General features: G+C 42.1%; 1 protein-coding gene across 1 annotated transcript in view; it reads right to left on the bottom strand.

Annotated features, from left to right (window-relative positions):
• LOC109873288 (protein EURL homolog) overlaps positions 1–2,720 on the bottom strand; it is a 61,420-nt gene extending 58,700 nt beyond the window's left edge. The window contains exon 1 of the mRNA XM_020464929.2: positions 2,574–2,720. The gene's annotated coding sequence lies outside the window, so the exon portion shown is untranslated. The remainder of the gene's footprint in view (positions 1–2,573) is intronic.
• Between the last annotated feature and the right edge of the window lie 10,178 nt (positions 2,721–12,898).

Below are 12,898 nucleotides of genomic sequence, written 5' to 3'. Positions count from 1 at the left end.
CAGCAACTTCGCACAGCCATTGAAGAGAAATAGACAGCATTCCACAGGCCAAAATCAACAGCCTGATCAACTCTATGTGAAGGAGACATGTCTCACTGCAGGAGGTAAATGGTGCTCCCACCAGATCCTGACTGGGCTTCTGATACTCACCTACCTTTCTGGTTTTTTTTAAGCTGTATTCCCAGTCATGTGTCATCCATTGATTAGGAACTAATGAATTTATTTGAATTGCATTTTAGATTTATTATGTCTATATTCAATGTTAATGTAAATTCATCCCATCTTTTTCCAGGTCCTGTGGTGTCTATATTAAATCACACAATACGCACACACGTACTACCTCACACACACACAAACTCAAACTTTGTGCTGTTAAAAAAATATATATATATATATTTGATGTCTTCCTTAAAAGGTGTAAGAGCAGAAGCTTTTAAAATGTTTCCAATTGAAGTGAATGGAACGTTGCAATTCACCAGCTAATTAACATAATTCATAAAAACAATTATATTAATCATTTGGTATTGCTTTATTAAATAGTTACCTCCCAGTTCTGCATAAAACATCAATATATGTTAACAATATGACCACCCTTCTATAAATGAATGACCTTGACGTGTAGAATTTGACATGCTGTACATACTAATTAGCATATTACACATCTAATTTACATGAAAGTACAATTTTATGTCATAAGTTGTTTCAAACTCTGTTTGCATAAAGCATAAAGATTTGTTCATGCTTTATGCAAACCCTACCTTAACATTAAACACGTACCAACAAACAGGTGTGATCATTGAGTGTTCCTCTGTCCAGTGTGTCTTCTTTTGCCCATCTTAAGCTTTTTATTTTATTGGCCAGTCTGAGATATGGCTTTTTCTTTGCAACTCTGCCTAAAAGTCCAGCATCCCAGAGTCGCTTCTTCACTGTTGACGTTGATACTGGTGTTTTGTGGATACTATTTAACGAAGCTGCCATTTGAAGACTTGTGAGGCGTTCGTTTCTCAAAATAAACACTAATGTAATTGTCCTCTTGCTCAGTTGTGCACCGGGGCCTCCCACTCTTTCTATTCTGGTTAGAGCCAGTTTGCACTGTTCTGTGAAGGGAATAGTATGAGATCTTCAGTTTCTTGGCAATTTCTCGTATGGAATAGCCTTCATTTCCCAGAACAAGAATAGACTGACGAGTTCCAGAAGAAAGTTCTTTGTTTCTGGCCATTTTGAGCCTGTAATCAAACCCACAAATGCTGATGCTCCAGATACTCAACTAGTCTAAAGCCAGTTTTATGCTTCTTTTTCTGAAAAAGGGTTTTCTAATGATCAATTAGCCTTTTAAAATTATAAACTTGGATTAGCTAACAGAACATGCCATTTGAACACAGGAGTGATGGTTGCTGTAGGCCTATGTTGATATTCCCTAAAACAACCATTTCCAGCTACAATAGTCATTTACAACAAAACATTTCTACAGTGTATTTCTGATCAATCTGATGTTATTTGAATGGACAAAAAAAAAAGGCTTTTCTTTCAAAAACATGGACATTTCTAAGTGACCCCAAACTTTTGAACGGTAGTGTATGTTTGTTCTTATATCACCAACACAGCGCTAAATATAAGCAAGTGCAAGCAAATGAGGTGTGACATGGTAGGCCTAATCGTTCAACACTTTAAAAATGGAATTTAATTAATTAATGCCAAAATATCAAGCAAAACAGGCTAAATGTTGTTTTTTAAGCTAAACAGGTAGAGATTAAAGCAGGTGGGGCTCTACCTGCCCTGAATGACAGGTCGCCACTGTTTGGTGCCATTATTTACTAGGGATTAACATTGAAAAAGATTGCAGACTGGTCAATCATATCATTAGATATCCTCATCATAAAGTGTTCTGTGTTCCTGAGAAGATTCTCTATAACATGGAATACAATATTCCCCAAGTATAACATCAAATCCACAGTTTCATTTGGAACCTTAACACCCTACTGGATAATTATGTGGATGTATTTGAAGTCTAAATTAAACCTTTAGGTGTGGCAATAATAATAATAAGGTAATAATTGTCAATTTTCTTGCAACAGCCTTTAGTGAATTTGTTGCCACCTGATGCCCATGGCAGGGACAACTAGAAAATAAACGCTGTTCCCTAACTGATGGTTTTTTAAATGTTTGAGTAACGTTAGTTAGCTAGCTACTTGGAGGAAATGACAGTAACATCTTCACAACATATATTTGAAAAAACATGAAAAATCGGAAGTTAGCTAGCTAGTCGTAAATTAGGCTAACACATACAACTAGCTAGTTTGCTAGCTACATTGGCATGCATCTGAAATGAGTGGCTAACTAGTTAACTAAACGACTGACATTATGTTAGCTTGCTGCTAGCAAAACCTATAACACTTGCTGCTAGCTAGCCAACATACGCTTGCTATCCAACGTTACGTTAATCGTGACCCGTTATCTGGTCGTCAAGATTAATCATTTCCAGCAGGAGCCCAACAAAATGATAGTATTAGTAGCGATCTAAACGATAAAACAGGGTAATGACATATGATGTATTTCTTCTGTCTGACATTTACCTTGTAGCTAGCTAATCCTTTGTCAAATCGTCAAGGGAATTCACGGGTGTTTGAGTTCCCTTCACCTCGGTCCTCGAGCGCCTGTGGGGCAGTAGATTATTGTTGATGGTGGTTTGCAGACTAGAAACCCACCCACCTTTCGGGAACGAACCACTTGTAAATCAGGGGGTGGGTTATTATATCAATATAAATTCAATACAAATCGTTCTTCATATATAATAAATTACACACTTTTGAAACAAAGCATAACATCTATATCGACGTGTTATCTCGAATCATCATTATTCGAGCTCTAGATTCCCCTTTTAAATGAATTTGTCATAATTTAACCCCGTACACTTTGGTATGGGTATATTGAAGAAACATCAACAAAACAGTGGAACACATGGAAGAATTGGAACATCATGTATGATAAAAAATAATTATATAGGGTGCGAGAGCAGGTGTCCACATGCACATGTAGTGTATGTAGAACATTGGCCTGTTGGAAACTAGAACCCACTACTATATGCACAGTTCGGACGTGATCAGATTTATCTCTAGAAAAACTGCGCATTAAACTCGGGGAAAAAAATCTACATAATTTAACCGATGTCTGTCGTCAATTAGTTACCAATTTGTTTTATAATGATATGTTAATCGCTAAGCACTATTGGTCCCAGAAAGTTTGTGCCGTTATGTCAACTCCTGTGGTCAGTTCCCACTGGGCACAAACTGGTTGAATCAACGTTGTTTCAACGTAATTTGACCTGGAATCTACATGGAAAATACATTTCATTTGCAAAAATGCATCAATTACAGTATGCTGTTGTTTTGAGGGTTACATTTTAACCACAGGATTACGTCATCGTGGTAAACAATTTAACATAGACACTCTTTGTATAAAATATTTTTAATTACCTCAATATATCATACATGAGAGAATGTCCACAACAGTTCTGGAGTTCTCAAACTGAACGGTTTATTGACCCAAAACTCACACAGGCTACTGTCTGGCCGTAACCTACGCCAAATCAATCTGATAACAATAACAGCTATCCCGCTGGACACCAACAACGCCTGACACCGAAGCATTTCAGGCATTCCATTGATTGGCAGAGAGCAGGGTGATTGGCATGCTGGATGCAGAGAAACCCCTGAGTAACTGGTAAACGTCCCGTGATAACCACACAACAGAACACATAATTTTGTAACTTTGCCCAAGAAGCATTTAACTGCAGGGCACTCCCACATCATATAAAAGGAAGGTGCCTACTTGATTTAGGGAACACAGTGAACACTTGGGAGTTGGGGCCAATTTCATTGTAAAATGTTTCATTGGTGTTAATTACACTCTGTGAATTGATAAATTGATGGTTTGGATTACGGGATGACAAGGCCATATTTTCGACATTATGTTGCAGTTAAAGCCTGGTTCAGATTCAATTAGATCTGTAGACCATACTTTTTTTAATGGCTGGCTCAGAATATGACCTTTCCAAAAGTTTATATATTATAGAGATCAGTCCTTTCGGGCGACCAGATCATTTATTTATAAATCCCATCATTGGATGTTTGGTAGTAGGGTTTCCCAAAGTACTCCATAGCTGACCTAAATTGTATATAGAAAAAAAGTTTCCCGGTAATGTGTAGGTATCTTTCAAATCTTGGAATGTTATCAAACACTTACTGTCCATGATATTGGTAAGGGTACGGATTCAACATGTGGACCATTGGGGGGTGAAAAGGGCCACCCTCCAGAGGCCACTTTGATTCCCAGTTACATTGTTTAAAAATATAAATTGCGTGAGAAAATTGTGTGAGCAATAATAGGACCAAAGCGTAACTTACTAACATTGTTTAAGGCATATATCAGTGAAGACCACCTCTTCCAGGGCAATAGGAGACACCTTATTTTTCTCTATACTCAGCCAGGGGGCAAAATAATCATGTCTAAACCAATTTAGGATGGGACGAAATGCTAGAGCCTGGAAATACAATTTAAAGTTTGGTACAGATAGTCCTCCTACACCTTTATCTGGAATCATTTACTTTGCCATATAATTGTTGAAACGCACAATGAATTTTATCCCAATAGCCAGAAGGGGGAGCCATTGGAAGCATTGAACGCCGTGGCAATATATTCATTTTCACAATAGATATTCTGCCGGTTAAAGCAACTGGGATATTATTCCATCAACTGAGGTCGGATTGAATTGATTTCAGCGTTCTGTTAAAAGGTTCTGGCAATTGTTTTATCTAGAGAAGGAAATATATCTCCTCCCAAATATTTAAAATGGGAAACGATTGGGATTCCATAAGTAGAGATGGAGTCCTCCATCGGGGCCTTGAGAGGCAGTAGGGCTGATTTGGTTAGATACATTTTCTAACTTGAGATGAAGCTGAATTTATTGGTGATCTTCAATGTGTTTGGGAGCGATTGCGATACATTGTCTAGATATCATATAATCTGCATATAATGATATGGAATTATCCGTAGATTTGAGAGAAATTGGTGTTATTTCTTTCAATGTATTAATTGTCTGGGCCAGATGTTCCATGGATAATAAGAATAGCAGAGGCCAGACTGGATCTTCTTGTCTGCTGCGTCTAGTGATTCTTTATGGAACAGAGCTGATATTGCCTGTTACAAGTATGGCTGAGGGATTGACATATAGTATTTTAATCATATGAATGAAATTGAAGCCAATTCCCATATGTTCCAAGAGCAGACTAGAGATATGACCATTGTAGTCAGTCTATCAAAAGCGTTTTCTGCATGGAGAGATAATACAGCCCAAGGAGCTGTTGTTTCTGATGAAGTGTCTAAGATACACAATATATACAAAAGTATGTGGACATTCAAATTAGTGGATTCGGCTATTTCATCCACACCTATTGCTGACAGGTGTATAAAATTGAGCACACAGCCATGCAATCTCCATACACAAACATTGGCAGTAGAATGGCCTTACTGAAGAGCTCAGTGACTTTCAACGTGGCACCGTCACAGGATACCACTTTTCCAATAAGTCCATTTCTGCCCCGGTCAACTGTAAGTGCTTTATTGTGAAGTGGAAACGTCTAGGAGCAACAACAGCTCAGCCGCGAAGTGATAGGCTACACAAGCTCACAACAGGACCACCAAGTGCTGAAGCACATGGGGCGTAAAAATGTACTGTCCCCGGATGCAACATTCACTACTGAGTTCCAAACTGCCTTTAGAAGCAACATCAGCACAAGAATTGCTCTTCTTATCCATGGCCGAGCAGCCGAACACAAGCCTAAGATCACCATGAGTAATGCAAAGCGTCAGCTGGAGTGGTGTAAAGCTCACTTCCAGTGGACTCTGGAGCAGTGGAAACACATTCTCTTGAGTGATGAATCATGCTTCACTATCTGGCAGTCCGACGAACAAATCTGGGTTTGGGGGATGCCAAGAGAAAGCTAACTGCCACAATGCATAGTGCCAACTATAAAGTTCAGTGGAGGAGGAATAATGGTCAGCATGACATTGCCCCCGCACAAAGCAAGATCTGTCCAGAAATGGGTTGTCGAGATCAGTGTGGAAGAACTTGACTGGCCTACAGAGAGTCCTGACCTCAACCACATCGGAAATCTTTGGGATGAATTGGAACGCCGACTTCGAGCCAGGCCTAATCACCCAACATCAGCGCCCGACCTCACTAATGGTCTTGTGGCTGAATGGAAGCAAGTCCCCGCAGCAATGTTCCAACTAGTGGAAGGCCTTCCCAAAAGAGTGGAGGCTGTTATAGCAGCAAAGGTGGACCAACTCCATATTAATTCCCATGATTTGGAATGAGACGTTCAACGAGCAGGTGTCCGCATACTTTTGGTCATGCAGTGTTTAATTGTCAACGGAGGTTATCCGAGGATAAATGCTTTTAACCAAACTCGCTTTGGTTCATGTGGATCAATTTGGGTAAGTTAGTCTCGAGACGAGAGGACAACATTTTGGGAAAATTTTTATATTTGTGTTTTTCAAAGATAGGGGGCAATAGTGAGAACATTAGGTGGAGCCAAATTAGTGCTGTGTTCACGTCTCCCAAATTGAACCTTTGTGAACGGCTCTATGAATCATTTAGAGCAATATGGACCTCATTTGTTCAAACATTATAAACAGGAGGAATATCATCCTACCCAGGTGATCTATGCCCTTTTGAGTTCATTGAGATAGATTTGGGCTTCCAGCAAGGTAGCTTCCTCTGTTGAGAGAACTTAATAATTTTAGAAAGGACAGTCTGGGTTGGTGTGGATTTACAATCCATAATGCATGTTTCTCCCACTCCCGCTGGGAAAACATCTCCATTTACGACCCTACAATGACATGCAATTACACTTGTATCAGCCCCCAGCACTGCTGGGAAATACTGGAAGACAAAGAGCTGCATAACATAAGTAGTATATAAAAGAGGGCCTTGTGTTCCATTATGGAGTGGTGCTGTGAATTTCTGATCTCCTTGACAAGCAGTGAATATATCTCTGGCCTCCTCTGTTAGGCCTCCTCCCTACACCTAGGCCTTCTCTGTTAGGCCTCCCACTATACCTTGGCCTCCTCTGTTAGGCCTCCCTCTATACCCTGGCCTCCTCTGTTAGGCCTCCCACTATACCCTGGCCTCCTCTGTTAGGCCTCCCACTATACCCTGGCCTCCTCTGTTAGGCCTCCCACTATACCCTGGCCTCCTCTGTTAGGCCTCCCACTATACCCTGGCCTCCTCTGTTAGGCCTCCCACTATACCCTGGCCTCCTCTGTTAGGCCTCCCACTATACCCTGGCCTCCTCTGTTAGGCCTCCCACTATACCCTGGCCTCCTCTGTTAGGCCTCCCACTATACCCTGGTCTCCTCTGTTAGGCCTCCCACTATACCCTGGTCTCCTCTGTTAGGCCTCCCACTATACCCTGGCCTCCTGTTAGGCCTCCTACTATACCCTGGCCTCCTCTGTTAGGCCTCCTACTATACCCTGGCCTCCTCTGTTAGGCGTCCCAGTATACCCTGGCCTCCTCTGTTAGGCCTCCCACTATACCCTGGCCTCCTCTGTTAGGCCTCCCACTATACCCTGGCCTCCTCTGTTAGGCCTCCTACTATACCCTGGCCTCCTCTGTTAGGCCTCCCACTATACCCTGGCCTCCTCTGTTAGGCCTCCCACTATACCCTGGCCTCCTCTGTTAGGCCTCCCACTATACCCTGGCCTCCTCTGTTAGGCCTCCCACTATACCCTGGCCTCCTCTGTTAGGCCTCCCACTATACCCTGGCCTCCTCTGTTAGGCCTCCCACTATACCCTGGCCTCCTCTGTTAGGCCTCCCACTATACCCTGGCCTCCTGTTAGGCCTCCTACTATACCCTGCCACTGGTGATCTCCATTCATCCTGACCATGAAGCCATGACAATATTTATGACCTACTACACCTCATCAGGGCTATTATGGTCACATTACCACACAGCGGTATCAATGTCATTAGCCCCCATGAGGTGGCGTATATAATGGGAATTACTACAGGAGCGTCACCTGAATGTATTCCTAAGCAGTTTTCATTTGACTAATTGACTCAAGTCTAATGGCAAAACACATGGACCTTCATATGCAGAGATCCATTGCAGTTCAATGATTGAATGTGGCTTAATGGTTCATCAGGTCCACAGAGACGTGTTTTTCCAATAGAAAACTGTTTACAACATATTGTTCCTCTAAAACAATGCAACCTATGTTGATTCACTGCAGCCTGCAACTGTATATATTTCAGGGCATGTTGACAACGGTCATTAAAACGTGACATGCACCAGCTTGTTCTAGTGTTTCATCTTATGCCTGCATCATGGAAACACACAGCACCTCCAATTTGGCACCAGAATAAAGAGCCGTTTTTCTGAATGATTCTGCTTGATCAAAACAGATCTGTGCTTTCCCCATTAAAATCGAATAAAATCAGATTGATGTTGAATTGCTTCTTCAGTAGCTATCCCCTTTACCTATATAATAGGGACTAAAACATAAACAGTTGTAGATTCAGAGAACGGGTGTAATCGGGTAGGTTTTCAACCATAACAAATGTACCATTATGCTAATGTTCTCTCTATAAATAATATATTAAGACAAACATGGCGGCAGGGTAGCCTAGTGGTTAATATATTAAGACAAAGTGGCAGCAAGGTAGCCTAGTGGTTAGAGTGTTAGTGTTGGGCTAGTAACCGAAAGGTTGCAAGTTCAAATCCCTGAGCTGACAAGGTACAAATCTGTCGTTCTGCCCCTGAACAGGCAGTTAACCCACTGTTCCTAGGCCGTCATTAAAAATAAGAATTTGTTCTTAACTGACTTGCCTTGTTAAATAAAAGGTTAATAAAAAAAAAATTTAAACATGGACATCGCATTTTAAAGATGGGGTAACAGTGCCCCCTCGTGGTCAGAGAAAGTGCTACAGGTACACAATCTGAACAAAGTCTCTTTATGACCTCAATAACGTGGGGTAAAGTGGACATTTTGATGTTCTTCTCAATAGGCTTATTAGGGGGTAAGGGAAAAGACTAGTCATGTAACCAGCTCACCAAATGGATCTCATTCACTATGAAGAAGCACTTGGTTTGGAAGAGGATTAACAACTCAAATGATTTATGCAGACATACAGTGCCTTTGGAAAGTATTCTGCCCCCATGACTTTTTCCACATTGTGTTACTTTACAGCCTTATTCTAAAATGGATCAAATAAACAATAATCCTCAGCAATCTACACACAGTGCAAGTCCCTGAATGTCCTTGAGTGGCCCAGCCAGAGCTCAAACATCTCTGTAGAGACCTGAAAAAAGCTGTGCAGCAACGCTCCCCATTCAACCTGAAAGAGCTTGAGAGGATCTGCAGAGAGGAATGGGAGAAACTCCCCAAATAGAGGTGTGCCAAGCTTGTAGCGTCATACCCAAGAAGACTTGAGGCTGTAATAGCTGTCAAAGACATTTCAACAAAGTACTGAGTAAAGGGTCTGAATATTTATGCAAATCTGATATTTCCATTTTTTATTTTTAATACACATGCAAAAATGTTTTGTTTTTTAATTGTCATTATGGGGTAGTGTGTAGATTGATGAGGGAGAAAAAAAACGATTTAATCCATTTTTAAATAAGGCTGTAACGCAACAAAATGTGGATAAAGTCAAGGGGTCTAAATACTTTCCAAATGCTCTGTACATCAAATGTGGGCATACAACTACAGAAGCAAAATATTGTACTATTTTAGTCTGTAAATAATGTTAAACTGATTGAAAATATGTACATCAATACTAAGATACACAGTAACGTGTTTGTTTATCCACCGCAGGAAAGAAATAACCACGTTTATCTTTTCAATTCACTGGACATGAACCCCCTTCTCTCTCTGCCTCTCAACTCTGTCAATTAGTAACTTTTCATGAGTTGAACACGGTGCTTGTAGCATCTACATATTCAGCCATTAAATCTACAGGAATTCATCATCACTGCCTCAGTGCACCCACATTGTAACCCCAAGGCGATCTCTAGTCTACAGGTTGCTGCTTGTTCACAACCAGAGACACCAGCTCAGATCTGGTTAGACGAGTTCTGTCAGGCTAAAAAAGCTTTCAGTGATCATGTGATTGTTTTAGCTCTGAGATGCCAGCTTGTGAGTTTGTAAAGATGTTAGGCTACTGTTATGTTAACACTGTTTAAATTTATTGCTTTCCAAAATCACTCTTTATTTGGTATATTTTAATTCAGAAGCAGTTCAGTCTACTGTATATCAGCAATGTTAGTATGAATAACAATCTTCAGTGTAACAAACTGACTAGAGTTTGTATTGGTATTTATTATGGATCCCCATTATCTGATGCAAAGGCACCAAGGTCCAGCAGAATTAAGGTAGTTATACAATTCAGAAAACATTACAATACATTCACAGATTTCATCTGAGTTATGTCTAATGATATTACAAATACGGGGCTTGCGTCACTTTAGCCATTCGACTCAGTGAAGTGTTTGGGGGTCTGTCTTCTGCCATTGAGGTATGACTCCTCACAAAAAGGCCCTGTTGTAGCATCCAGATGAGCACAACCTGTACTAGCGTCTTCCAGGGCGGAAGTCCTGACAGGAAAAGGCCAGGCTAGCCAAATGACTACACAGAGAGGGCAGACAATAGCTGTCGTTTCCAATTAAATACAGTATAGTTATTCACCTTAGGATGGATCAGACTACTTTTAGAAACGATGGTTCATAATGAAACACATTTAGTCCTACAATATCAAAAGATCAATAGAACTTGGTTTCCACAGGAATAATAGCAGACAGAATGTTCAGAAATCATTTGAGTCACAAAAAAACTAAATAGTGAATCTACTCGCTCCATTTAAAAAAAAAAAAACATTTTTAACCTTTATTTAACTAGACAAGTCAGTAAAGAACACATTTTTATTTTCAATGACTGCCTAGGAAGAGGTGTTCAGGGGCAGAACGACAGATTTTTACCTTGTCAGCTCGGGGATTCGGTCTTGCAACCTTTCGGTTACTAGTCCAACGCTCTAACCACTAGGCTACCTGCCACCTTCAAATTAATTTGTTTTTCCCTTATCAGAATAATGGACCTCCAGGTGAGACCTATCTATCTCTTGAACCTAATTGGTAGTAATTCAAGTGAAAGTAACTTGCTTGGTAACAAAAAATGTGCTGCAAATTCAGGGAGAACCTTTGTTGGCATTCCATATTCGTCACGGTCTAGTATTTAACATGAGACAAATGAGCTCCTCAGCCATGCTGGACATCACTATCATGCAGATGCAGGCTCCATACATGTGGCCTCAGCAGACCAAGGGGATCTGGCTCCACAGTCCTCCCTAGGTGTACTACCCACAGACAGGGACAGGGAGGACCTAGGGCCAACCTGGCCACCGGTCTCATTCTGGCCCCCAGGCTCAGCAGGTGTCTGTGCAGTACATGCGCAGTGCTACTTACTGGCTGCCTCAGCACCAGCTACACCAAGACCAGCGTGCCGCACGGTGGAGGCCTGAGTCCTATAGGATGGCCTAATAGGCTGGGGTCCCCTGGTCCTACACAGGAGGATCCACAGATGCTAGGATGTATCCTATTTTCTCCACAGAGCCCCAACAAGCCCCCACTGGCCTCAGGCTGGAGCAGGTCCCTTCCAGGTAGACTGCAGCAGCCCTCTGTCACAGCTTCAGAGCCATAGCAGAGCTGCAAAAGTCTCCCAGGGCCCTCTGACCCAGGTCACCGGCCCCAGCAGGGGTTAGGGGACATTTCCCTGCCTGCAGTCACCTCCCTAGAAGAGGCTAAGAAGATCTTCCACTGAGCTGGAGGCTGAACCCAGCCAGCAGGCTGGGGCTGAGTGTTCCGGTGCCGCAGGGGATGTTGTCCAGCCCAGCAAGGTTCAGGCAGGGGTCAGTTTCCCTCCATTCTGGATCACTCCCTGGACCAGGAGGACCTAGAGTCCTGCATGCAGCGACTGCTGGAGGCCCAGAAGGAACATTTTCTGCACATTAACATCATATGAATCATCTTGACACAATCAAAAGATGAAGTAGAGATAAGCATCACTAAGAGGGAGAAATGTGTCAAAGCAGTGTTTGTTATTCCCATGAGAGATTTAAAGAGTCAAATACATTTAAATTATGTTCTCTACTTACTTTTTCATCAAACACTATAAGGGTGGGCACAGTGCAAGTAGAGGGAGTGTACTTGAATAACAAGCTACTGTGTACAGTATGTAGAAAGGGTACAGTGAAGGAATGACATGATAATCGAGGGAAGATTGAGTAATGGCAGCACATGATCTTCCTCACCACTAAGGATCACTTGGCAACAGGTGAGATAGACACACACACAAAACAAGGCCTCTGATTACACAAAACTCACCAATCAAATTTGTGGGACTCCGCAAACATGAGCTGTAAAAACAGGGCAATTACAAAGCTCACCAGGGCTCAGCTCAGGAGGGCTTCAGACTCGGGATACGACTCATCAAGAGGACCAGCCCTGCAAGCGTCAACAATGGCATGTTGGTTAAGGAGAGTGAGGTTTAGGAGTTTAAGTGGTCTGTGGAATGAGCCAACAGCCTGGAAAGGCAGACATGTTCCCCCCTCTTCACTCCACCCCCCTCCCACCTGCCTGGAATGTGATCCCCCCCGAGGGCAGTTCCCATGGCTGGTGCCAAGTTGAGCATGCTCTGTGGGGTCTGGGGGATAGGCAGGAGGCACAGATAAGAACAAAGCTGGCTGCAGATAGAGACATGCCCATTCTTGGCATGTGCCTGGCATTGAAGATGTCATTCACAGGCGCACATGGGTACACTCACAACACACACACACACACTTG

This window comes from Oncorhynchus kisutch, linkage group LG28, assembly GCF_002021735.2.
Source record: "Oncorhynchus kisutch isolate 150728-3 linkage group LG28, Okis_V2, whole genome shotgun sequence".
NCBI classification, from domain to species: Eukaryota; Metazoa; Chordata; class Actinopteri; order Salmoniformes; family Salmonidae; genus Oncorhynchus; species Oncorhynchus kisutch.
The sequence above is the reverse complement of the archived record's forward strand: the minus strand, read 5'-3'. Positions and strand labels throughout refer to the sequence as shown.